General features: G+C 40.7%; 2 long non-coding RNA genes across 4 annotated transcripts in view; one reads left to right on the forward strand and one right to left on the reverse strand.

Annotated features, from left to right (window-relative positions):
• LOC132364496 (uncharacterized) overlaps nt 1-26,065 on the forward strand; it is a 75,021-nt gene that overhangs the window by 43,386 nt on the left and 5,570 nt on the right. Inside the window, exons 2-4 of one of the 3 annotated variants that reach the window (XR_009502817.1) lie at nt 9,330-9,595; nt 15,282-15,345; nt 17,196-17,421. This is a non-coding gene — a long non-coding RNA (uncharacterized LOC132364496). The remainder of the gene's footprint in view (nt 1-9,329; nt 9,596-15,281; nt 15,346-17,195; nt 17,422-26,065) is intronic. The other 2 variants (XR_009502818.1, XR_009502819.1) reach the window with 2 other exon arrangements.
• Nucleotides 13,317-14,956, reverse strand: LOC132364498 (uncharacterized). Its single transcript, XR_009502821.1, has 2 exons — nt 14,695-14,956; nt 13,317-13,817 (listed from the first exon to the last, which is right to left on the reverse strand). It is a non-coding gene; the product is annotated as an uncharacterized LOC132364498 (long non-coding RNA).

Here is a 26,065-nt window from a genome sequence, read left to right on the forward strand (position 1 = left end):
CTTAGGACCAGGAAGGACTCTGACCCCTGGGTAAAAGACAGCTTTCCTGCTGATTCCATCGGGATTAAGTGTGTGCATAAAACATGAAAAACAAGAATCTTGGGAAATGAAGGTCTTAAATGTTTGCAGTAGTAAGACATTTCCTAACACCTTAATGTTTTAATCCACAAACTGAAGAGCATTAAAGCCAGAGCACTAAGGCAAGGAAAAGAAATAAAACACATCTAAGTTGAAAAGGAAGAAAAAAAGAATCTCTTCACAGATGACATGATCTTATATGTACAAAGCCCTAAAAATTCCACACAAAAAAAACCCCTGTTAGAACTAATAAGCAAATTTGTCAAAGTTGAAGGACACGAAATCAAGACACAAAAATCAGTTGTGTCTGTACACTAACAATGAACAACGTAAAGAGGAAGTAAAGAAACAATTCTGCTTATAATAGCATCAGGAAGAATAAAATACTTCAGAATAAACCTAACCAAGGAGATGAAAGACTTGTACACTGAAAACTACAAAATATTTCTGAAAAAATTAAAGAAGACACAAACAAATGGAAAGACATCTCATGTTCATTGATTGGAAAACTTAATATTTTAAGATGACCACACCACCCAAAGCAATCTACAGATTCAACACAATCCTTGTCAAAATTCTAACAGTGTATTTTGCAGAAATAGATACATTCATCCTAAAATTCATATGTAATCTCAAGGGATCCTGGATAGTCAAAACAATTGTGAGGAAGAAGAACAAAGTTGAAGGACTCACACTTCCTGATTTCAGAATATATTATGGAGCTACAGTAATCAAACAGTTTTGTACTGGCATAAAGACAGACAAATAGACTAATGGAATAGAACAGAGAGCCAAGATATAAACCTTTGCATAAATGGTCAAATGACCTTTGACAATAGTGCCAAGAGGTGTCCTCTTCCCAATGGGGAAAGGACAGCCTCTTCAGCAAATGGTGTTGGAAAAACTGGATAACTACATGTAAAACAATGAAGTTGGATCCTTATCTTACACTATGCACAAAAATTAACTCAAAATGTAAGATCTAATATAAGACCTAAAACTATAAAACTGAGGAAAAACCAAAGGGGGAAATTTTCATGACATTGGATTGGCAGTGATTTCTTGAATATGACACAAAAAGCACAGGTAACAAAAGCAAAAATAGACAAATGGGACTACCTCAAATTTTAAAATTTTTATGTATCAAAAGACACAGTCAACAGAGTGAAAGAGCAACCAGCAGAATGGAAGAAAATATGTGCAAGTCATATATCTGATAAGGAGTTAATATCCAGAGTATATAAAGACCTCCTACAGCTCAGCAACAAAACATCAGATAACCTGATTTTAAATGTGCAAAGAACTTGAATAGTTGTTTCTCCAAAGATGAAATGTAAATGGTCAGCAAGCATATGGAATGATGCATAACATGACTAATCATCAGAGAAACACAAATCAAAGCCACAATGAGATATCACCTCACACCCATTAAGATGGGTATGGAAAGAAAGAAAGAAAGAAAGAAAGAAAGAAAGAAAGAAAGGAAGAAAGGAAGAAAGGAAGAAAGAAAGAAAGGGAAAGAAAGAAAGAAGGAAGGAAGGAAGGAAGGAAGGAAAGAAAGAAAGAAAAAGAAAGAAAAAGAAAGGAAGGAAGGAAGAAAGGAAGAAAGGAAGAAAGGAAAGAAAGAGAGAGAGAGGAGAGAGAGAGAGAGAGAAAGAGAGAAAGAAAGAAAGAAAAAGAAAGAAAGAAAGAAAGAAAGAAAGAAAGAAGTTTTGATCTTCATGTGGACAAATTGGAACCCTTGTGCACTGTTGGTAGGATTGTAAAATGGTGCAACCACTATGGAAAACAGTTTAGAGGCTTCAAAAAATTAAAAATAAAACTACCATATGATCTAGCAAACCTACGTCTGGTTATACATCAAAAAGAACTGAAAATGGGGTCTTGAAGAGATATTTTCACACCCATGTTCATAGAAGCACTATTCATAATAACCAAGAGGTGGAAGCAAACCAAAGGTCCATCGACAGATAAATACATAAACAAAATGTACTATATACATATAATGGCATATTATTAAACCTTAAAAAGGAAGAAAATCCTGTCATATGCTGCAAAATGGATGAAGCTTGAGGACATTATGCTAAGTGAAGCAAGCCAGTCACAAAAATACAAATACTGCATAATTCCACTTACATAATTATCTTAAAATAGTGAAATTAATAGAAACAAAGTGAAATGCTGGTTATTACTGCCTGGGGCAAGTGGGAAAAAAGGAGTTGTTATATAATTGGGTATAGTTTCAGATTTGCAAGATGAAAAATTTCTGGATATCTGTTTCACAACAATGAAAATACATTGCTGAACTGTACACTTAAAAATGGTTAAGATGGTAAATCTTATTTTTTTAACACAATAAAAAAAATGAAGAGAGTTAAATGAGATGCATGTGAAGGATTTGTGAGGGTGCTTGGCATGTAACAAATGCACATTAAATACTAGCTATTAGCTATAAATGGGGTTATCAAATGCAAGTTCTCCAACATGGTTCTTTCTGTACCACCCCCTCCCCAGACTTTCCTCCATAGGTACAATGTGTTCTTTCTCAATCTGCACTTGTATTCTGTCCTGTTTCATAGCTACGTTTATACCTTCGTACTGTCAAAGACAGGAGCAATGAATTGTTGAACATTGGGTTCCCTGCTGAGTTCTACCCACTGCTAGGAATATAGTAGATACACATGTTTTTAAAAGTTAAGATTTAGTTTGAAGTCTGGGAGCCTGATTCCTCCAGCTCTGTTTTTCTTTCTCAAGATTGCTTTGGCTATTTGGGGTCTTTTGTGTTTACATACGAATTGTAAAACTTTTTGTTCTAATTCTGTGACGAATGCCATTGGTAGTTTGATAGGAATTGCATTAAATCTGTAGATTGCTTTGGGTAGTACAGTCATTTTCACAATATTGATTCTTCCAATCCAAGGACATGGTATATTTCTCCATCTGTTTATGGAATCTTTGATTTCTCTCATCAGTGTTTTATAGTTTTCTGAGTACAGGTCTTTTGCCTCCTTAAGCAGGTTTATTCCTAGGTAGTTTATTCTTTTTGTTGCAATGGTAAGTGGGATTGTTTCCTTCATTTCTCTTTCAGATTTTTCATCATTAGTGTATAGGAATGCAAGAGATTTCTTTGCGTTAATTTTCTACTCTGCAATCTTACCAAATTCACTGATTAGTTCTAGTAGTTTTCTGGTGGCATCTTTAGGATTTTCTATGTACAGTATCATGTCATCCGCAAACAGTGACAGTTTTACTTCTTCTTTTCCAATTTGTATTCCTTTTATTTTTTTTTTCTTCTCTGATTGCTGTGGCTAGGACTTCCAAAACTACGTTGAATAAGAATGGAGAGTGTGGACATCCTTATCTTGTTCCTGATCTTAGAGGAAATGCTTTCAGTTTTTCACCATTGAGTATGATGTTTGCTGTGGGTTTGTCATATATGACCTTTATTATGTTGAGGTAGGTTCCCTCTATGCCCACTTTCTGGAGAGTTTTTGTCATAAATAGGTGTTGAATTTTGTCAAAAGCCTTTCCTGCATCTATTGAGATGATTGTATGGTTTTTATTCCTTAATTTGTTAATGCGGTATATCACATTGATTGATTTGTGTATATTGAAGAATCCTCGCATCTCTGGGATGAATCCCACTTGACCGTGGTGTATGATCTTATTATTGTGTTGTTGGATTCTGTTTGCTAGTATTTCGTTCAGGATTTTTGCATCTATGTTCATCAGTGATATTGGTCTATAATTTTCTTTTTTTGTGATATCTTTTTCTGGTTTTGGTATCAGGGTGATGGTGGCTTCATAGAGTGAATTTGGGAATGTTTCTCCCTCTGCAATTATTTGGAAGAGTTTGAGAAGGATCGACTGCAAACTATACCACAAAGCTACAGTAATCAAGACAGTATGGTGCTGGCACAGAAACAGAAATATAGATCAGTCGTACAGGATAGAATGTCCAGAGATACACCCATGCACATATGGTCACCGAATTTGTGACAAAGGAGGCAAGAACATACAATGGAGAAAAGACAGCCTCTTCAATAAGTGGTGCTGGGAAAACTGGACAGCTACATGTAAAAGAATGAAATTAGAACACTACCTAACACCATACACAAAAATAAACTCCAAATGGATTAAAGACATAAATGTAAGACCAGACACTATAAAACTCTTAGAGGAAAACACAGGAAAAACACTCTTTGACATAAAACACAGCAAGATCTTTTTTGACCCACCTCCCAGAGTAACGGAAATAAAAACAAAAATAAATAAATGGGACTTAAAAGCTTTTGTACGCAAAGGAAACCATAAACAAGATGAAAAGACAACCTCAGAATGGGAGGAAATATTTGCAAATGAAACAATAGATGAAGGATTAAGGTCCAAAATATACAAACAGCTCAATATCAAAAAAACAAACAATCTAATTAGAAAATGGGCAGAAGATGCAGTGCAGCTAAAAAAGAAAAAAAAAAGATAACTCATAGAATGGCGTAAAGCTTTTGCAAATCATATGTCTGATAAGGGCCATGTATCCTGAATATATAAAGAACTCTTACAACTCAACAATTTAAAAAAAAAAAAAAAGAAAATGGGTGGACCACCTAAATAGCCATTTCACCAAGGAAGACATACAGATGGCCAAGAGGCACATGAAAAGATGCTCAACATCACTAATTATTAGAGAAATGCAAATCAAAACTACAATGAGGTATCACCTCACGCCAGTCAGAATGGCCATTATCAAAAAATCTAGAAACAATAAATGCTGCAGAGGGTGTGGTGAAAAGGAAACCCCCCTGCACTGTTGGTAGGAATGTAAATTGATACAACCACTATGAAAAACAGCACGGAGGTTCCTTAAAAAACTAAAAATACAACTACCATATGACCCAGCAATCCCACTACTGGGCATATACCCACAGAAAACCATAGTTCAAAAAAAGACATGTACCACAATGTTCATTGCAGCTCTATTTACAATAGCAAGGATATGGAAGCAACCTAAGTGTCCACCGACAGATGAATGGATAAAGAAGATGTGGCACATATATACAATGGAATATTACTCAGCCATAAAAAGAAACAAAATTGAGTTATTTGTAGTGAGGTGGATGGACCTAGAGACTGTCATACAGAGTGAAGTAAGTCAGAAAGAGAAAAACAAATGCCGTATGCTAACGCATATATGTGGAATCAAAAAAAAAAGTTATTGATGAATCTAGTGGCAGGGAAGGAATAAAAATGTAGACATAGAGAACGGACTTGAGGACACGGGGTGGGAGGGGGAAGCTGGGGCAAAGTGAGAGTAGCATCAACATATATATACACTACCGAATATAAAATAGACAGCTAGTGGGAAGCAGCAGCATAGCACAGGGAGATCAGCTCGGTGCTTTGCGATGACCTAGAGGGGTGGGATAGGGAGGGTGGGAGGGAGGCTCAAGAGGGCAGAGATATGGGAACATATGTATGCATATGGCTGATTCACTTTGATGTACAACAGAAACTAACACAGTATTGTGAAGCAATTATACTCCAATAAAGATCTATTTTTTTAAAAAAAGGTTTTTTTCCTTTCCATTATGAGTGCAGCACATCATTGATCCAGAAAATATGGACAATAGTAAAGTAAGAAACGGGAAAAAAAAATTGTCCAAAGTCCCACCTCTTAAAAGCAATTGCAGTCAGTATTTTTTTTTTAGTAACTATTTCCTGAATTAAACAGAGTGAAAATAAAACACCAGCTGTCTTAAAAGGAAGGTAAGAATTTACTATTCGAGTAAATTCAGGAATTGTTTCCTTGAGAATATTTCAGGGTAAGTTGAGGCACCTGGTAGCCAAGAACTTGATAAGGAAGTTGGAATAAAAGAGACAGTATAACTATGATAATACAAATATAGCTCTTTTAGTTAATATTATTGTGGTTGCAGTCGAAAGAACCCAGCTCTGGCAACTAAAGCAGAAAGATGAATTAACTGACGTCAAAGTATAATTTTCAAAAAGGTAAAACATGACTCTCCTACTCTATGATACAGTGTATATGTGTCATAGATTCATTTAACTAAGTAATGAGGGAACCAACAGGATGGTAAAGCTGGTTCAAAAAAGGATACATTGAGATCGATGTATACATGGTCAGTAAGAGACATGATGCTGAAATCAAATTGCTAAATTAGACAAAAAAACCAAAGCAGTACAACTGTAGCCTCTGTGGATCTCCATTCCACTGCACAAAAATTATTTGCTTTTCTTTTAGACAAAAATTATATGCAACTTATTTTTAACATCAAAATTTTAGGAAACGGGGCCCTAATCAATAGTCCACTGTGGTGCTAAGTTCCTTCTCTACTGTGTCACATAATCCTTAGGCAGGCCTATTGGACACTTGTCCAACATGACATTGAAAAGCACACAGTCATCCGTCCTCTTGCTTTATTTCCAAAGGTTTGATCTTTTCTTTTTTAAGTGAACCCAGTTTTAAGATTTTATTTAGCTTGTTATTAAAGAGAGAATTGGTAAGGTATTACCACCAGTTCAAAGGAGGAACACATTTATAGATCAGGAATATTGAAATGAATATGCCAACGAAGGCAAAACTGATGGTTTCTACAGTGGGTAACAGAAACCAGTTAATCTTCTATTGGATATAATTTACATGTCTATAAGCAAGAACTATTTTGCATTACTATTTTTTCTTTCTTTTTTTTAATTGAAGTATAGTTGATTTACAATGTTGTGTTAGTTTCAGGTGTACAACAGAGTGATTCAGTTATATATTGGGTTGGCTAAAAAGTTCGTTCGGGTTCCTGTAAGCTCTTATGGGAAAAACCCGAACAAATTTCTGGGCCAACCCATATATATATATATATATATATATATATATATATATATATATATATATATATATATGAATATATACATATATTACATATATTTCTATTCCTTTTCAGATTCTTTTCCCTTATAGGTTATTACAAAATATTGAGTATAGTTCCCTGTGCCATACAGTAGGTCCTTGTTGGTTGTCTATTTTATATATAGTAGTGTGTATATGTTGATCCCAAACTCCTAATTTATCCCTCCCCCCAATTTCCCCTTCGGTAACCATAAGTTTGTAAATCATTTTTTAAAAACTGAGAGCCTCAAGTCACTGAATAATCATTACTGACAAGTACTGAACATGTGCCATGGATCAGGCCTGGGCTAACGTGTCGCTTCATTCTCACAACAACCCCTGCGAACTGGTACTATCATTCCTGCATTTTACAGATGAGCCATCTAAAGTGTAGAAAGTCATGTCATTTCCCCACGGTTATATGGCTGATAAAGTGGCAAAGTCCAGACAGGGTTTGTCTGACCAGTCTAAATGCCAAACAGGAGTCTCCCTGGCTCTGGGCTTTGGAGGGAAGGGAGGTTTGCCATGAAATGGAGAGTAACTCCCTCTTGATTCTGAAGTTCCTACCAGGGCTTATAGGAATCACGTTGGAGGACGACTGAAATGATCTGAAGATGAAAGAAAGTGAACCACTGGGTCCTCGCCTTAGAAAACCAAAGGGTAGTGAACGCTGGACACAGAGTCCACAAGAATTCAGATTTGCTTCTGGAGCCAAGCGCCAGCATCATCCTCAAAGCCTAACTGAGGAAATGCTTGGAGCTTTCGGAGGGAAGCACTCCAAGTGTGCTATAACATTAGTATTACTGGGCACTTTCTGAATTACTAGTTACACTAGTTACAATTGAATAAATGCTCCTAAATGCAATTAAGAATGTATTGTATGTTAACTTCCTGGATGAGCTAAGAAAAATACTCATTATCTTGTCTCTCTGGGAAATACTACACATTCTTAGAGGATTGGTCTTCTTGCCATAGTTGTAGGCGACAAACAAAGAGGGGAGAGCTAGGGCTCCCCAGCCCAGCTGAGGGTGCCACTTCAGTCCCCCCTACCGCCCCACTCCCACTCCCACTCCCACACACACTCACATAGAGCTCGTCACCCCAGCTCCCTTCTTCAGCTTGGAAGTTTCACTGAGAAAGCCCAGTGTGGTGAGGTTGGGAAACACAGCTTCCTGCCTGGTGCCAAATGCACTCTCCAGAGCAGATGGCCTTCAGGGACCTCCAGGTAATGGCTAACTGGGAGCATGTGGCCCCAGAAAAAGGAAGAGGCCTCAGAAAGGGCATGGTTGGAAATCCTCGCCTCCCAGGGGAGCCCCTCAAACCAACCCTCATCCTTCCCTCAGGTGAGTGGGATAAGCCCACCTGCTGATTTCCCAGTTGCAAGGTGCTTCCATAGTGGACTGAGTGTAGTGGGTTTCAGCTCCCCTCTGCAGAGAAGTTTTGCCTTTTGTTTGACAACTAGTTGTGCCAGGTGCTGTGCTGCTTGGAAGTCCTCACCCTTGGTGTAGTCGTTCAGAGACACGTCTGCAGCCTCCTTACCAGACAGAGGTCCCTGCCTCGGCAGCGTCAGCATCACCTGGGGGCTTGTCAGATAGGCAGAACCCCAGCCCTGGTCAAAGCCTACTGAAACCAACTCTGCACTTTAACTGGACACCCCCCCCCCCGACCCCACCGCCTGCCGGGTGATTTGTATGTGTCTTAGTTTGGGAAGCACTGATCTAAAGTTCAACCGATCCGAGATCACATCCCAGCTCCACCATTTACAGGCAAGTTACTTCACTTTTCTGAGCCTGAGTTTGCATCTGTAAAACAGAAAAATAGGTCCCACCTCACAGGCAAGGAGGCAGTGTGATCCTGTACATAAGCCATAATACCTAGTACAAAGTAAGTGCTCAGAAAATGTCTGAGAGTCATGTGGCATTCCCCCCCGACAAATAGCCTGCACTGCCACATTTGTGTATTAAAGGTTGTCCCAACCTTCCTGACATCTTCTTTTTTCAGCCTAAATTCACAAAAGGCTGATTAATAATATAATACTTTATCTGGAGGTGAGAGCAAGAGGTAGCTTTGGTACATCTCAAAGACCACCAATGGGATTCACTGACCATTCTCTCTCCAGAAGTGAAGAAAACAAAATTCAGTCTTTGGTGAGTCAACCACTTTGGTAGTCAGCCTCCAAGATGGCCCTAATTAGTCCCTAATTATCTCCCAGTCTTCATGCACCTGTGTGTCCCCTCGCACTTGAAAAGGGTTGACTGTTTAACTAATAAGACATTGCAGAAATGACAAAGTGCAGCTTCCAAAGGTAGGTCATAAAAGACTTTGCAGCTTCTGCTTTGCTTTCTTCTAGATCACTCATCCTGGAGTAAGCCAGCTGCCATGTCATGAGGTCACTCAAGCAGCCCTAAGGAGAGATCCACGTGGCAAGGAACTGAGGCCTCCTCCCTACAGCCACATGAGTGAGTCATCTCAGAAGTGGATTTCCAGCTCTAGTCAAGCTTCAAAAAACTACAGCCCTGCAGCCCCAGACAGCATTTTAACTACAGTCTCATGAGAGATCCTGAGCCAGAACCACCGACCTAAGCCACTCCCAAATTCTTGACCTGCAGAAACTATGTGAGATAATATCTACTGTTGTTTTAAGTCACTGTGTTCAGAGTAATTTGTTATGCAACAATAGATAACCAATACATCCACTATACGTCTGTCGATGGGCATTTAGGTTGCTTCCATGACCTGGCTATTGTAAATAGTGCTGCAGTGAACATTGGGGTGCATGTGTCTTTTTGAATTATGGTTTTCTCTGGGTATATGCCCAGTACTGAGATTGCTGGGTCATATGGTAATTCTATTTTTAGTTTTTTTAAGGAACCTCCATACTGTTTCTCCATAGTGGCTGTATCAATTTACAATCCCACCAATAGTGCAAGAGGGTTCTCTTTTCTCCACACCCTCTCCAGCATTTGTTGTTTGTAGATTTTCTGATGACGAATGGATAAAGAAGGTGTGGTATATATATACAGTGGAATATTACTCAGCCATAAAAAGGAATGAAATTGGGTCATTTGTATAGATGTGGATGGATCTAGAGACTCTCATACAGAGTGAAGTAAGTCAGAAAGAGAAAAACAAATATCGTATATTAAGGCATATATGTGGAATCTACAAAAATGGTACAGATGAACTGGTTTGCAGGGCAGAAATAGAGACACAGATGTAGAGAAGAAACGAATGGACACCAAGGGGGGAAAGCGGGGGTGGGGGGGGATGAATTGGGAGATTGGGATTGACATATATACACTAATATGTATAAAATAGGTAACTAATAAAAACAAAACAAAACAAAACAAAATTGAATTGCGAGACCAGAAGAGAGAACTCTCATATCCTGCCATGATAGTAGAGCCCAACAGGAAAAAGACTCGTCTTCTTTCTTGGCAATAACTCAACCAGTGAAAAACCATGGACTCTTTATTTACTCCAGCCCTCCCAACTTCCTTTCCCCTTGATAAGATTTCTCCTTTCTTCACTGTGCTGGGACTTGCATGTGACTCACCATGGTTACAGACCCCAAATTACAATTCTCTGCTGATCCCAAATAAACCCATTTTTGCCGGAAAAATAACTGGCCATCTATTTATTTTAGGTCAGCATTTCAAAGTAATTTTCTTCAATATTGAGATCCTATAAATTATTTAAAATAAAAATTTGGGAGAAAAAAAAGTATGTTAAAAATAATACATCCACTATAGTAGTCAAGTATCTATACATCTATATCTACCTATCTGTCATCTATCTATATATCTTTCTGTGTGTATAGTCTTTACCTACAGAATTCTCATATCTAAGATCAATTGAAAGGAATAAAAAGCAGAGAATAAAATTCTCTTTCACCTTCATTTGATAAAGCATTCCAACAGTTCCAGGCAAGCATAAAGCATGCAGATCCAAGATAAGAAATGTTAGCTGGGGGGCCCACTTCCTCCCCGCCTCCCCTTAGGTTTCCATAGAAGGAAAGGATTAACCACTCCATCTCCCAGGAGGAGAGAGGAGGGGGAAAGACGTTTGAGTTTCCCTTCCAGGAGCTTCTTTTTGTCCCTCACGCTCTCCTCCCTGGGCTGCCAGACTTACCTGAACGGTACATTTGGGAGAAGGAACTCAGCCCAGCGCTCCCGCTACAGGAGAAGAGGCTGACTCTGCAACTCCACAAGTGAGCTTAGAAAAGCGGGTCCTTGTGGGGATGGCCCGCGGCGGTGCAGCCCTTCTGAGGGAGCTGTGCAGAGTGTTAAATTAAGTGCCATGTCAGGATCCATGTGCTATGTGCTTAATCTCTGTCCTCCAAGCCAGCTTTATGAGTAGCAAAGTCTCACTTTGATCTCCATCTATGTGACTTTGTGTCTACCTCTCCGTTGGTTCCAAATTTGGAACAGGAAGGAAGGGGTGTTATCAGCCTCCGAAACCTCAGCAAGAAGCATGCATTCAACATCGCTGTGTTATTCTAAATTAGTTTTTCTTCCTCATTCGTCCTCAACATTTTCCGAGCTATCACTTCCCCATGCCATCACCTATATAAGAAACCTGTGGTACATCCTAATTCTGGTCTCACTTTCTCAACATAATTGCTTATCTTCAAAATCAAAGTAGTGCACAGTAGAGGGAGAATCTAGGTGGCTGAGGAAGTCAGACCATCTCATTAATCATAATAACGATAATGACACCTACTAACACTACTGTACTATTTATATTTATAGTCTCTCCTTTAATCCTCACAGTAACTCTCTGATATAACTATCACTTATTTCCATTTTATTGAGGAGGAACCTGGGGCTCAAAGTGATGGTTCACACGGGAAGTGGCAGAACATCCTATGGTTTGTACGCATGCCTGGCTGGGTCTCAAGTCTCTGTTGTTTCTAATATACAATATTACATTTTAAGCCCTACTTTGGAGCCCGGTCCTTAGTTTAAGAGACATTATTTTAGATGGCTTGGAAATTTTTCTTTAAGTTTTATACCTTGTTAATGGTAAGGTGAAGTACGTTTTTAGGATCGTTATCAAATTTGGGAAGTTCTCTCCCAAGTTTCTTTCACATATAAGCTATAAAATTTCAGAACATTTCAAGTTTTCTTGGGTAGTAACTAGTCTTAAATACTCTTTAAATTAATGACCCCTATTAACTAGTTTGTTGCTGATGCCCAGGTTGTGGTGGCATATTATTAGTTTTTGTTATCTTAGTTGACGTCAGTATTTTGTGTGAAACTGGCAAGAAATTTAAATCTTTTTCAATGTGGTCAGGTATTTTACTTTTTATTAATTTCATGTTCAAGCTGTCCAAGACTCCATTTCTACTTTTATCTGAAATTTATGTCTTTCTCTTAATCATTTACTGCTCTTGGTATAATCTAAAAAATTTTTGCTGCTACTTGCTTCTTTAAAAAAAAAAAAAAATTTCTATCACCCATGCTAGAGTGGAGGCTAAATCATCTTTATGTTCTCCATATAGAAAGTTACATTACAAAATCACTGTCATATAAAAAGCCAAAAAAATTGGGGGAAATTGTTCTATTGAACCAGTCTTTTAATAAATAAAAATAACTTATTTTTCTGAAAAAAAAAAGAAACATAATTTTAAATTCTGACCTAAAGAGTCAATTCAATCAGTAGAGTTTCAGAGAAGCGTGGAATTTCTAGACTTGAAAGGTCTCTGGATATCATCAAGTCCTACCCCCATACCCCTTCATTTACAGATGAGGAAACTCTCAGAAAGATTAGATCACTTCCCAATAATTTAATGGTAATTTGTAAAAACTATGGGTAGTCCAAACTGCTTATATGATTACGAAGTTAACTGTGCAGAGATTTTATTCCCAAAGGTCTCTTATTTGACTATCCAATTGTTGAAATATGGCCTGGATGACCAACTCAAATGTATGGCTTGGGCCCAGGAGAAACAAACAAACTGAATTTATAACCAAAAAATGTGCTATTCCCCCCACTCCTGCCCAATTGCTTTGGGAGATAGTTTTAAAGGGGAAACATATAATTCTTTCATAGAAGAACAGAAACATTGGGTTTGTGTCCATCCAAGCTTTGGGTTTCACATTTTATAGTTAGTTATGGGATGGTGGTATTCACAATGAAAATTTAATTTCTAGACCCAAAGAGAATTGCATCCATGTCACAATTACAGATGTTGAAGAGGGCTAGTTTGTCTTGGATGCACACTCTGACATTTTGTAAGCATTTTGGATTTGGTTCACATGGGAAGCTGTCAATTACTGCCATAAAACCAATCTTTCTTAACTAGAAATACACTTAGAAACTCCATTTCTGACACTTTCAGGAATTTTCTTAGCATTTTACCAAGAAATATCACTTACTTGGAAAGGAAAACAACTCCCATATTTTCCGTTATAAATGACCCTTTGCCACGCGAGGAAGCACATGCATACACCGGTCCAACGCTGCTGGGCTCTGTGTACAGCACGGGGGCCAGTGAGCCCACTGCAAGCCCAGGCTCAGCCCAATGGGGGACCAGTTGGAGGTAAGGTGGGGCATTCTGGACTTCACCTTTCTGTTCCGGTAATACTGCTATGCCTTGTCCCAGTGACCAAACTTCAGTTGGTCCCTGGGGCCTTCCCTTGTCTCCTTCTTCTTGGCCCAATGCCCTCTTCTGATGCCCTTCTTACAGGATCCTTCCAGATGTAGTGCAAAGCAGTGAAAAGGGCACTGGCCTCGAAGTCAGATGGTCCCAGGTTAGGTTTCCATGCTAGGATCCGTCACACTGGTTTGTGACCTTGGGGATGTTTCTTTAGCCTCTGATCCTTGATTTCCTCACCTGTGAAATAGGGATAAAATAACTAATATGTAGAGTTGTTGTGAGGACTGAAGGAGATGGTATTTGTCTAACGTCAAACACAATACTTGGCATGTAATAGGTGTCCATAAGTCAGAGTTCTCCCTCTTGGTTACACTTTGGAATCACAGGGAGCAGTTTTTAAAAATACCCATGCTCAAGACCCATGACCCAGGATTTGACTTAATTGTCAATTTTTAGAAGCTCCCCATGTGAATCTAATATACAGCCAGGATCATACACCCACTATTATAAATGTTTCTCTCTCTCTTCCTTGCTTCTCCAGTTCCTTATAGAAATGAAAATTTAATCATGAATAATCTAGAACATTTCTATTTCTGGAGTCTGACTCAGGACATGGTACCCCAGGTTCACAATCTTTGTGACGTATTTAAATTATTCCCTGGTACATGGTTACTATAACTGCACATGTTGAATTCCTTCCAGTGTGTCTAACATTTTAAAACATTTGTTAACATATTTAAATCTCAACTAATCTTAATTTATCCCTATGAGATAAGTTATATTATTGTCCCCATTATACAGAGTAAGAAACTGAGTCATGAATATACATTCATTTTTTTCAACAAATATTTATTGCATGCCGTAATTATGTGCCAGCCACTGCCTCTAGGTGATACGTCAAAGGGATACTTCTAGTTGAATGAGCTTGCCTGAGTCACAACATTTTAAGAAAGAAAGGAAGCCCAGACTTAACCCCAGACTGCCTGACTCAAAGTGCACTTTCCACTACAGCTCTTTGCCACACAGCGGAACTTCTCAGCCCAGTAGCAGGCACCAGAAGGGGTTCTTATTTATTCATCCATTCATCCCTCACCCTCCAGCGGGTGCTACTCACATCGTACTCTGCCTGAATGGTGCTCCCGGGAGTTGTGCAAGCCAGCGGCTTCTATCACTGCCATTCCACAGATAGGGAGCCAAGGCACACTGAGGGTCTTAGGATCACAATGCTAATAAGTGCCTCCCAAGCCTCAGGCTGGTTTGCCAGCTTCCAGAGGACAAGGTGTCCATCTTCTGTGTGGGCCATTGCCTTATATGCTGTAAGCGTTTGAGCCACATTAAACAACAGCTGAGCAATGCCTGGCAGGGCCCTCCTGACAGAGTCAGTGCCCTGAGGGAGTAGGACAGGTAGTGAGTCTCATTGTGGATTCCAAGCGCATGCCAACCCTAAGCATGTGGCGACTGTGCGTCTCCATGATTATATTTAGCTTGTATTGCATCACATACTCAACCAAACATATTAAAACACTACCTGCATCCAAAGAACTAAACATACAAAAAGACAGAGAGAAAAGGGAATGAATGTGTCAGGAGGAAGAGAGTGAGTCTCTTCTTTCCATGCTGTTTTGGAGTTCTGGTTTGTCCTGAGAGTTGATATCAGGTACTGAATCAATACTTAATGCTTTTTGTTTTTCTTACTGGTAGGTACAGTGGAAAGACATGGCCTTGAGAGGCTGATAATGTGGTTCTCTCTTCACTGATTTCTCAGGTACATTGACCTGGGGGCAGCCAGCAGCCTTGATCGGGTGAGGCCAGCCTCATTCAGAAAGTCTAGAACGCCGGTTCCCCAACTGTAGCGTGTATCAGAATGATCCAGAGAGCTTGTTAAGACACGTATTGCTGGGCCTTATTCCCAGAGTTTGTAACTTATTTGCATTTCTAACAAGTTCCCAGGTGATGGTGTTGCTGCCTGTCTGGGGACCACACTTCTAGAACTTCTGGTCTCCAAGGACAAGATAGTTCCATGGATGCTAGAAGGGGCCCAATCTAAGACTAAAAGGCAAGGGGAAGCAGGGGAAGGGTTCACTATTTATGTAGAAAACGAGCTGGCCTGCACATAGACTATTTCTGGATGGTTATAAAATACCACGAACAATTGTCGCCAGGGGGCAGGGGGCAGGGCACTGAGGGTCGGGGGTGCTATGTGGATTGTTCTCTGGGTCTGTCCCCAACCCCAAGAACACCTCAGCTCATTTTCCTTTCTCTCCTCTGTTCCTTTCAGAGAGCCTGCCCTCCACAGCCGCCATCATCCAGTTCCCCTTGATGGTTGGTTGACTTCCTCTTAGATTTGGCCAATGGGAGGCACCAGCAGGAGATCTGAGGGTGGGAAGAGGGAAAGACAGAGCGATTTCTTCCATGCTCTCTCCCCGCTTTGGTGCATTGTCTGCAACACAACTAGTCCCAGCTCTCACTGGGCTCCACTAACAACATTTCCTTCTTTGGCTGTTGCTAGTCTTCACGTCCCTTTTTTAATCCCCTTAACCCTACCCACAGCTCTGTGAGTGGCCCCTTTATTAACGTCTCTGAATTTGAGTCTTCTGAAGGTAAATTTTGTTTCCTGACTCAGAAAAATGGGAAACTTATTAGTTACTGTGTATCTTTTTCTATCATTTAAATGTTTTGCCATGTGCCTATAATATCTGTTCAAAAAATACAAATATTAAGAAATAAATCATAGAAATGAAAATTCAATCTTGAATAATCTAGATCAGTAGGTTCCAAAGAGAACCACAGAAGAATTGGTCTACCTCAGTACCTAATGTTCTCTCATCTTGTTTGGCTTTAATCAGATGCCAGCAAGGAATCATTATTTATATTCTTAGACATCCCAGCCCTGTCAGTATAGCTAAGGTGAAAGCTATACTGGGCAAGGACAAGGACTGCAGCTGACGTCTCTTTGCAATGCACATGGTATCTGAGTAGCCAGGGTATAATACGGTTGCAAGAAACTTTCAGCTTGGGAATCACATGCGCTAAATTCAAATCACATCTATGCTACTTGGTTGTTTTGATTCCATGAGTCTCCTGTCCCTCCTAGGTCCCTAAAGGGGACTCATCACGTCACTCAAAGGGTCTGTACTCTTTGGACATGGCCTCCTGGATGCCATAAACATTAATACTTTTACATTCTCTCATGACCCTAAGAAGCAGAACATTAAACCCTTAGCTGTCTTCATTCCCATATATGTACACAGCATACCCTTACCCCATGCCCAAGTCACACCCCTACTGGCTGGAGGAGGGGTGGTCCAGGGGTCGAGCTTGGGAAAAGGCTTGGACCTAAGGCACTGAGACTTAGAGGGCACAAAAATTGTAAATAATGATTTTGAAAGCTTAACATCTATTTAGCAAGAGTAATGGTTTAAAGTGGAAAGCCGCCAGATGGTGTGCACTGTTAATAATGCCCATCTGTTTGTCCCAGGTGACAAAATGTCTCCTTATAGCTCTGGGGATCAGGTACGGGGTGAGGCAGGTTGAAGTGCATGTTGCTTAAAATAATACTATATAACATTTTTATATAACCATATTAAAAAAACCTTGAATGCTAATTTATTTTAGGTGACAGAATATCTGTTGCATCCAGAAGACCATGTCAGAACTTCCTGCTTCACACACAAGCCTGCCTCTGGGAGCATGCAAATGCCTCGCTGTAGATAGGGCTGCCTGTCTCCAGTGCTGCACTGGGTCACTCCTGACTTGCTCTGGTTCTGGTGACCTTGGCTCGTGAGCCTCTTCACCTTGACCTGGCTTCCTGACAAGGGCCTCAGGTGCTCTTGCATCAAAGGTCAGTTTGCTCCTGCTTCTCCACCTTGACCCTGCAAACTCTCCCCACCGGTGTCACAGCTGCAGATTAACAGGGGTTCCCTCCTTCCTCCTCGGTTCCTCAACACCAGGTCACCTGGATGCCCAGCCTGAATGCTCTGGCGGGAGAGGGGACTAGACACTGAGCAGCTTCCTAAAATCTCTGAGGTGCAGCTTCTCCACCTGTAATGATACTTCACTGAGGGGTTACAGTGAAGACTGATGCAAAGCATCGGTGGAGGGTGGTGATGAGGGCAGAGCAGGGCAACCCGCAACCACAGCCCTGGTGCGGTCTGCTCGCTATATTCATACCCCGAGCACACTCCTTCCCTTGCTCTCTGTCTCACCTGCAATGAACACCCTCCCCTTGCTCACCACAAAGCTCCAACTCAATGCATCCCCTGTAGGAAGCCTCTTTACTATTCACACCCACAGGGATTTCCAGAATCCCTATAGGCATAGCATCCACCTAACTATGCTTTGCCTTATGCTGCACTCAGTTATCTTCACCTGTGCTTGTCTCTCAGAGAGGATAGAAAACTCTGGAGAGCCATGTCTTCTGTGTCTTTACACCTTCTCGCATGGTGTGTCTGACCCAGAGTTGAGAGGACAGGGCGAGTTTAATTATTTCTACTCACTGTGTAATGCATCTTGTCCTATTATTTCAGTAGTCCTCAACCCTCACAATGCACTAGAATCACCTGGGAAACTTTAAAGATACGCAGATTCTCAGGCTCATTTCACTAGGTCTAGAAAGGAGCCAGCTTTGAATGCATGTTTAAAACCTCCCCCAGTGGGCTTCCCTGGTGGCGCAGTGGTTAAGAATCCACCTGCCGATGCAGGGGACACGGGTTCGAGCTCTGGTCGGGGACGATCCCACATGCTGTGGAGCAACTAAGCCCGTGCACCACAACTACTGAGCCTGCGCTCTAGAGCCTGCGAGCCACAACTGCTGAGCCCGAATGCCACAACTACTGAGCCCACGCACCGCAACTGCTGAGCCCGCGTGCTACAACTACTGAAGCCCATGCTCCTAGAGCTCGTGCTCCGCAACAAGAGAAGCCACTGCAGTGAGAAGCCTGCGCACCGGAATGAAGAGTAGCCCCCGCTCGCCACAACTAGAGAAAGCCTGTGCACAGCAACAAAGACACAGTGCAGCCAAAAAAGAAAAAAAAGAAAGAAAAACCCTCCCGCAGGGAGTTTAACTAAGGTGCAGCTCAGAGCACTGTGTGAACCGGGATGACTTTGTCCTCAGCTGTACTGAATTCCCCTGCCACTTCAATTTGTCTGCTGGCTGCACTTTCTCCGTTTTAATATTTCAAATTATATCTTACAAGTTAAATTGCAACCCTCAGCTCCTTTTTGATATAATGTACAAGGAATCATCTTTAAGGCAAGTGAAAACTTTCTGCCATTACCTCATTGGGCAGAGAGTCAAGCTGTAAAAAACCAGCCGAGTAATTTCTTCAAACTGAGACTTTCATTAATCAGTGAGCCGTCCTCCAAGCACCTGTGTGAAGCCAGGCGGTCACCATTTGTAACATTCTGCTTCCTTCCCCCAAATAAACCAGACAGGAGAGCTAGCAATCAACAAAGACCGAAGGTACTTTTACCTATTGGGGTCACCAATAAGTAATGATAAAAGAATAGGAAGGGGCTTCCCTGGTGGCGCAGTGGTTAGGAATCTGCCTGCCAACGCAGGGGACACGGGTTCGAGCCCTGGTCTGGGAAGATCCCACATGCCGCGGAGCGGCTGAGCCCGTGCACCACAACTACTGAGCCTGAGCTCTGGAGCCCGCGAGCCACAACTACTGAAGCCCGCGTGCCTAGAGCCCGTGCTCCGCAACGAGAGAAGCCACCGCAGTGAGAGGCCTGCACGCCGCAACAAAGAGTGGCCCCCACTCGCCTCAATTAGAGAAAGCCCGCGCACAGCAACAAAGACCCAATGCAGCCAAAAATAAATAAATAAATACATACATACATAAATTTATAAAAATAAAAAAGAATAGGTAAAGAGGGAAAAAACAAGAATGATGAATTAATGAGGCTATTATGACAAAATGATTTAATGGCAAATACGTGAAACGAGTTAATGAGGCTTTGATGGCATTTACAAGTTTCATTTCCCTTGAGTATCTCAGTGAATTCAATATCTCCTGAAAAACTTTTAAGAATATTCTATTTTGAAGACTTTCTGCTAACAAGACAGGAAAAACAGCCTAGAGAAATATTTTTCTCATTCACTTCTTCCTGGTTTACTGCAGTTTTAATTACAGGTAAAATGAAACAATGAGGTAAAAAGGAAAAAAAAGCTATAATCCACAGAACTCTTAAGGAGCCAAGGTGATTTTAAATGAATATTTTTGTAAGATGGTTAAAAAAAAGAAAAAAAGGAAACTGTGAGGCAGTGTACACTATATTAATGGAACTGTCTCTAAGTTATGTTTTTCAAAAATTTCCACCAGGCATCAATAAGTTTTTAAATATTGTCAGATTCATTTTCTTAACAGTTGCTTTAAAGGGAACTTTGTTTATCTGTTCAGAACTAAGAGAGCTGTTATACTTTTTATAAACTGTGGAGCTGCTTTACTGAGGATCTATTACTTCAACCTTGTCTCTGCAATATACAGTTAAACTAAGCTCTAGAATTAAATAATTTCCTTCTGCATCTACCCAGTTATTTTTTTCATAAGCAAAATTTTCATTATTCATGAATCTTTGGTATTGAATGGGTTACTTTTTCCTTGGAAATCATTTCAGGACATTGTTTTTATTAAAATTTGCCATTTTTCTTCTACAGAGAAGCCCGCTAGGTGACACACACTGCTCATACACACAGAACTTTCACTCGTCTTAATTCTTCCCTCTAAAAGATAAACAGAGGCCAAGGATAACCAACATTGAACAAATCATCCAATATGAAGGAAAGTGACCCCAAAACAAATATACAGGCTAAAGGAATGTAGATCAATGAGAGACGATGAAGAGAGCAGAAGAAAATGTTGAAACAATTAGAATTCACAGCCTCCAGGAGAAGAGAGGAGCTATTGCACACATTAAAAAAAAAAAAAAAAAAAAAAAAAAAATCAAACCTGGGAAAAAGGAAGAAGACCAGGGGAAAGCAACATGGGCTAGAATGGTTGCCTTCAAGGAAGAAACGGGTCTTAAAGCTTCTTTACATGTTAGCAGTGAGCGTTCCATAGTGCAGGGACTGTATAATCAAAGGTGTGGAATCAGGAATAAGCAGTGTGTCTCAAGGACAGAAAAGTCGCTCTGATTGAGATTAGACTGAGAGTAAGGATAAATGTCGACCAGTTGTGGGAAATAAGACTGGATAAGTAAGATGAAGCCACACTGATGAGGGCTTTGACATGAGGATTTTGGATTTGGTTCCATAGGCAATAGGTACACTGTAGCTGGGGGTGAGGAGATGGGGTGGATGTGAGGTTGGGAGCTGGGCTATCGAATTGCAGTTTCCATAGGCTTCTTCAGTTTAGTGAGGGGGTGGAGAGAGAGAAGTCAGAAAGATAGCTTAAAGCTTATAGGAAACATCCAAAAGCTAAGTGATGTTATCTTAAAATAAAAATTTACATCTAATACAATTTTTAAAAGAAACAGAAAACTGGGTATTTGCCTCCATACTCTCTTGTTTGATTCTAACTAATACCCTGAGTTAATTTTTTAAATAGCATTTCAAAAAAAGCGTCATGACAATAATTATTGCGAGATCACTGATGAGTGTTGTCTCTGGAAAAAAACTCCTCTCTACACAGGAATGGTTATGATTCTGCCACTGCTTGGGAAAAAATTTGAACAGCACTTTTATGCTTTACTTACATAGAGAAGCATTAGAACATAGTGGTCTGGGTTCAAATTCTACCTATGCCATGTTAAAGAAGTCATTTAACCTTCCTAAGCCTCAGTTTCTTTATCTGTAAAATGGGGATAATGATGATTAGAAAAATATCTGTCACATAATCAATGTTAACTGTTATTATCCTGTGAGGTATATGTTATGTTTATAGACTCATTAGAATATTGGCTGATTAGAGCTAATTTATATTAGAAAGAATATCGTCATTTATTGTAGTGGTAAACGAAGAGTTAAAGGATGTTGTAAGTAACAATTAAGTAATGAACAATGAGAAACGTAATCAAAGGCACCATCTAAGGACAAAGCGCCATTCTTTGGTTTTGCATCTATTGTAACTGTAGTATTATTAATAGTAATAAAGTGCTTGGTTTCTATAGAACCCAGGACTTGGAAACAAAGCCAAGTGACATATGTATATATTTATTTAATGGTGGGAGACCCGGCACATTTGGCGACAGGCATGGTGTTCCACTCAGCGGGATGAAATGTGTGCCTCACGCCAGCTTCTTTAGAGGGACTGTTATTCATCACAGCTGTAATGTTCCCTTCAGAAAGCTCCCGCCAGAATGGAAAAGGGGCACTGGCAATTTATATACAAAAGCCAACCCACGTTTGGCTTTGCAAATTCACTGGGAAAACTGTATGCAGTCTGTTAGTTATTCATGGACATGCTCTGGTTTCTGATGGAAATGCTGTGGTTTCGTTTGTTATCATCACAGTAAAATTAGAAAGCAGCAAAGAAAAATTAAAGGACTGGCATGTAGACATCTTCTAGCCAACAAATCGCTATGCATAAGTTTTCATGGTTCAGTTGCCATGTAAAAATAGTCATAATTCACACAGCGCTGTGTTTGGAGTGTGCAAACTGGCCTTTGCCCTGACTGTTCGGCCCTGTCCCCACCTTCCTTTATATAGTCATCCTCTGCCTTAGGAATACTCAGCATGCCCTGAAGAACTACTAAGGGTTTGGGTTGCACTAACAAACACCCTGCCTCTCACAGCAGTGTCTTTTTAGAACATCTCTTAACAGCTAATGAAATGGTGTGACTGAAAATATAAATGTGCAAATTGCTTCACAGCTGAACCTTGATTCAAAAGGAATATTATTTCCAGTTAACCTTTCAACCAGAAGAGTTTCCCACCCCTTAGTTAGATAGGTGCCTAAATCTAGACACCAAGATTTCTCCCCAAATAACATACTATTTAACATCCGCAGAGAGATGATATGCTGTTCTAAAAGCACATTCACATCTACTGTCACGACTGATCTTCACAAGAAGTGTGAGAGGGAGACAAGCATCACAATGTCCATTTTACAGATACAAACACCAAAATCCAGGAAAGTGAACTACTTTGCCCTAAATTTCGCAGCTAGGAGGGGCAGAAGTAAGGTTTGAATCCAGGGCCCAGTAAAGGGTCCAACGCTTATGCCACTTTCCTGAAATGTGTTTGCAAGGGAAATAGGACTTTGTCTCCTATTATGATGAGTTAAATCTTAATTTATTTAAATGATAAAGATTAAGAATACATAGTTTCTTTTAGTCCCAGCCAGAAAAGCAAACATGATACTGGAATGCTTAGGTATGGAACATATAAGAAATGTGATGCTGTCATTTTGTTGACTGATTTTTTCCCATGGGATCAGTTCTGTACTCATTTTAGTTCAAACAACCTAGAACTGGGCAACCGCTATGTAGCAAGCAATGTACTAGACATTGAAGACACAAAGGGTTAAATTCCAGCCTTTGTCTCAATAGTCCTTTGTAGAGACAGACAAGCAAAAAGATAATACCTCACAGTATTCTAAATGCTGTGATAGAGAGGTGCACACAGGCTGCTAGGGGAGGGGTTGGGTGTGTCAATTAAGAAAGATTTTCTGGGGGCTTCCCTGGTGGCGCAGTGGTTGAGAATCTGCCTGACAATGCAGGGGACATGGGTTCGAGCCCTGGTCTGGGAAGATCCCACATGCCGCGGAGCAACTAGGCCCGTGCGCCACAACTACTGAGCCTACGCGTCTGGAGCCTGTGCTCCGCAACAAGAGAGGCCACGATAGTGAGAGGCCCGCGCACCGCGATGAAGAGTGGCCCCCACTCGCCGCAACTAGAGAAAGCCCTCGCACAGAAACGAAGAGCCAACACAGCCAAAAATAAATAAATAAATAATAAATTTATTAAAAAAAAACAAAAAACGAAAGATTTTCTGCAGAAGGAAACATATAAGATTAGTTTTGAAGGATGAATAGGAGTTCTCCAAGCAGAGAAGAGGGGAAAGGCATTCCAGTAATGTTCAGAGACATAGAGATAGAAGACAACAGGAGTAAATACAGTTTCTGCTGACAGACACAGGAAAGGAGGGGCACTTTAAAGGGGAATAGCATGTAATCATAAAGTTCGCATTGTGCTCGCCATGTGCCAGGCTTCCAAGCACTTTACGTGTACAAACACATTTAATCCTCACACCCACCCTGGGAGGTAGGTGAATTTATCATCCCCAGTTTCGCAAACAGACAACTGAAGCAAAAAAGATTAAGCAACCTGGCCAATAGTCCATGGCCCATGCTTTCAACACCGTGCTATACTGCCTTTCAAAAATGTGTGCATATAGCAGAGAAAGGGGGGAGAGGGAGAGGGAGAGGGAGAACACGGGAAGCTTCCAGAGAAACAGAGATGAGAAAAATTTTGGAAAATTTATAAATGTTAGAAAAAAATTAAACCAATAGAGGGGTTTTATTCTGGAAAAGTGGGGCAAGAAGGCAGATGAAGAAAATGAAACTCAATATTATTAAGGAGACTACAAATTAAACTCAAGTAAGAATTTTCTACTGGTTAGAAGTAAGGCACATCAGACCTGCATCGCGTAGGGGGCTTGTCAACGAACCTTCCTGCAGGGTCTGCTCCTCATAAATGTTTTGAGTAGTTAGAACCCTGCCAGGTTATTAGGGCAGCACATGAGGAAGGCACATGAGTTTATTGGAATGCATGAGCCCTTTGAGTACAGATGTTCAGTAAATATTGATAACAAATCATAGTTAGCTCTACAACTAAGGTTAGTAAAATTAATTGGAAACACTTTCAATGTTACCATAGTTGCTATGACTCATGGCTAACAGGTGAAAATTCAATAAGTAAAGTTTTACCCTTTTTCTCACTTTTAAGAACGTTAGTGTAGATAAGTTGTCACTAGCTAATAAGAAGTTCAAATTTACAGTCTACTTCTGTCAAGGAAGAAAGAACTTTGTGATATGTATTCTAATTGCTAATCTTGCCATCATTTTATCTTATTTTTTCAATGCTAATTTCCTCTCCATATTCACTATTTCCTTTTAAACAATTTTACTGCACTCTAGGTATCTTTGAAAATGCCCACAAATTCTTTTGCAATGAGGTAAGGTATAATTAAATACATACATAAACCAGATGTTACTTGAAGACCCCTTGGAGGGTTAGTTAAAATTAGTTTACCTCTGATTGGAGGACCTCAAAGAATTCCCATGATTTCCACACTCTTGTGGGCCACATCAATTCAGGCCCATTTATTCACTTTTCTACTCATTCTTTCAACAAGCATTTACTGACCACCTACTACATCCCAGGCATCATTGCAGGCAATCGCATCACAGCCATAGGCAAGCCCCTGTCCCAGAGGAATTTACATCCTAGTAGGTGAGAGGCAGGCAAAGAAGTAAACAAGAATAAAAGAAAAACGTGCAAGAAAAGATAGTTTCAGGGAGCGAAAAGTTTGATAAAGAAAATGAGACAGGGCGGTGTGAGGCCCTGTGATGCAGTGGATTTCCCCTGGGGGGTCAGGGAAGTCCCTCCTGAAAGGTGACCTCTGACTGGGACCCAGATGGCTAGCTGGGTGGCCTGCCTGTCTTGGGGAGGAATTGCGGGCAAAGACAACCACCAGGGCCAAGGCTCTGAGGTCGGGCCGAGCTGGACGTGTTGAGGCAGATGCAGGGAGGCTGTGTAGCTGAGGTTCACTGCACTCAGGAGAGGGGCTGGTGATGAAGATGAGTGGCCAGCTGGGGCCAGGTCACGACAGGCTTTGTGAAAGGCAAAGGGAGACGAGAGTTTATTCTTAGTCGTGGTCTGAAGGCATCTGCTTTATGGTTTTTAAAGACCACTGTTTCTGTTTGGTAGAAAGAAGTTGGCAGAGAAGCAGGAGACCCATTAGGGGGATCTTGCAATTGTCCGGGGGACAGAGAGTGGCCCTGGAACTACAAGGTATTGGGCACCAGGATAGAAGTACAGTGGATGCTTGAACAACACGGGTTTGAACTGTGCAGGTTCACTTATATGTGGATTATTTTCAGTAGTAAATATTACAGTACTACATGATCTGCTGTTAGTTGAATCCGTGGATGCAGAATCACGGATGTGGAAGAACCTCGTATACAGAGGGCTGATTATATGCGAATTTTCCGCTGCGTGGAGGGTGGGTGTCCCTAACCTAGGTACTGTCAACTGTAGATGGAGGCGGGTTCAGTTTTAGAGACGCTGAGAGAGAGGCAAACCTCCCTCCTCAATCCCCCACCCACTCCCCTTGCTGACTTCTGCAAGAAATTCAATTGCACCAAAACTGTAACTTTTGGAATTTTACTTAAGATTTAAGGAGCCAGAGGGAAGGGCTCACTTTGGGGAACGTAGGGGCATCTTTGATAGGGCCCCCTTTGTCACTCTGCCCCCCTTTAAGGGTCTGTGGTGCCCACCCATGAGCCCTCCTCTCTATGCAAATCCTCTGGCACTTTTAATCC

This window comes from Balaenoptera ricei, chromosome 4 (assembly GCF_028023285.1).
Source record: "Balaenoptera ricei isolate mBalRic1 chromosome 4, mBalRic1.hap2, whole genome shotgun sequence".
NCBI lineage: Eukaryota > Metazoa > Chordata > Mammalia > Artiodactyla > Balaenopteridae > Balaenoptera > Balaenoptera ricei.